We start from the raw sequence: 2,442 nt of genomic DNA, 5'->3' as shown, positions 1-2,442 counted from the left end.
GCTCGCCTCGGCCTCCCAAAGTGCTGGGATTACAGGCGTGAGCCACCTTATGCCAACAGCTATATTGTTGTAATTTAAGAATACTATAACTAGTTTTTAAATTCTGGAGGACCTAGGCAGAGAGAAACACGCTTTAAATCCTATTTACAGTAATATACTTTACTTAGCTATGAAAGTCTGTAGGTAGCTTAAGATAAGTTTTCTTGACTCTGAAAAAATAAAGATTAGCAGTGTTTTAAGCAAAAAAAAATTGGATTATTTGCTTTATTGTTGTTGAGTGTTATTTTCTTATGTATCTTGAGTACTAAAGTCTTATAAGATATATGGCTTGCAAATATTTTCTCCCAATTGATGGGCTACCTATTTACTTTGTTGATTGCTTCCTTTGGCATGCAGAAGCTTTGTAGTTTGATGTAATGCCACTTATTTGTTTTAGCTTTTATTGCTTCTGCTTTTGGTGAATTATTTTTTAAAAAATCATTTTCAGACTAATGTTAAGAAGTTTTCCTTCTTAGAATTTAAATGTTTTGAGGTATTATTTTTTAAGCGTTTAGTCCATTTTGAGTTTATTTTTGTGTATGGTGTAAGATGGGGTCAAATTTCTTTTGCGGGTGGATATCCAGTTTTACCCACATCAGTTATTGAAGAGGCTATCAATTTCCCATTTTGTCTTCTTGGTGAACTTATTGACAATTAACTGGCCATATGTGCTTGGGTTTATTTATGAGCTCCTTATTTTGTTCCATTGGTCTATGTGTTGACTTTTATGCCAGAAGCATTCTGTTTGATTTCTATAGCTTTGCCATAAATTTTGAAGTCAGAAAGTATGATTTTTTCTTTCAACCTTATTTTTCTTTCTTAATATTATTTTGATATTTAAAACTTTTTGCGGGTTTATACAAATTTTAGTATTTTTTTGTTTCTGTGGAAAATGCCATTAAAATTTCTATATAGTGTTAAATCTACTGATCATTTAGGATATATACAAATTTTAACAGTATTAATTCTTCCAAACCAAAACACAGGATATCTTTCTATTTATTTACTTATTTATTGAGAGAAGGTCTCACTCTGTCACCCATGCTGGAGTGCAGTGGTGTAATCATAGCTCATGGAACCCTCAAATTCCTGGTCTCAAGTGATCCTCCCTCCTCAACCTCCCTAGTAGCTGGAACTACAGGCCTGTGCCACAATGCCTGACTAATATTTTAGGATTTTTTTTTGTAGAGATGGGGTCTTCTTTCCGTTTATGAATGTCCTCTTTAATTTCTTTCATCAATGTTTTATAGTTTTCAGTATACAGATCTTTTACCTGAACCAGGCATGGTGATTCACACCTGTAATCCCAACAATTTGGGAGGTCACTTGAGGCCAGGAGCTTGAGACCAGTCTGGGCAACATAGCAAGACCCCATCTCTAAAAAAAAATTCTTTTTAGAAAAGGTGGTAGATGTTTTATTTCCCGTTAGATTTATTTGTAAGTATGTTCTGTTTTGTAGCTTTTGTAAATGGTATTGTTTTCTTGACTTCTTTTTTAGATATTTCTTTGTTAGTGTATAGAACAAGCTGATTTTTATATTGATTTCATATCTTGTAACTTTACTGAATTTATTTATTATTGCTAAAAAGTTTTTTTGGTGGAGCATTTACAGTTTTCTAAGAAAAGGATCATATTATATGCAAACAGAGACACTTTTACTTCTTCCTTTCCGATTTGTATGGCTTTTCTTTCTTTTTCTTGTCTGATTACTCTTGCTAGTACTTTCAGTACTATGTTAAATAGAAGTGGCAAGTGGGAACATCCTTTTCTTTCACCAGACCTTAGCAGAAGCTTTCAGTTTCCCTCATTGATAATGGGATTCATCATAAATGGCCTTTATTATGTTGAGGAAATTTCCTGCCATCTTTATTTGTTTGGGCTGCAATAACAAAATCCCTTACAGTAAGAAATTATAAACATGAAAAATTTATTGCTCGCAGTTCTGGAGGCTGACAAGTCCAAGATCAAAGCACTAGCCGATTGTCTGGTGAGAGCTTGTTCTCTGTTTCAAGATGGCATCTTCTTATTCTTACATGGTAGAAGGATGAACAAGCTGTTTTAGGCCTCTTTTACAAAGGCACTAATCCCATTTTTGAGGGAGAAACCCTTCTGACTTAATCATCTCCTAAAGCCCACATCTCTTAATACTATTGCATCGGGGTTTAGGTTTCAACATATAAACTTCAGAGACACAAACATTCATACCACAGCATCTTCTGTATCTATTTTCCTTGGATTTTTTTTAACCATGAAAGGATATTAAACTTCATCAAATGTGCTTATTGCATCTATAGAGATGATCATGTGGTTTTAGCACGTATTAAACCAACCTTGTATTCCAATAATAAATCTCACTTGGTCATGGTATATAAACTTTTTGATGTGTTGTTGAATTTGGTTTGC

Source organism: Colobus angolensis, unplaced genomic scaffold (genome assembly GCF_000951035.1).
Source record: "Colobus angolensis palliatus isolate OR3802 unplaced genomic scaffold, Cang.pa_1.0 Scaffold325, whole genome shotgun sequence".
Taxonomy (NCBI): Eukaryota; Metazoa; Chordata; class Mammalia; order Primates; family Cercopithecidae; genus Colobus; species Colobus angolensis.
Note: the sequence above shows the minus strand (reverse complement) of the source record.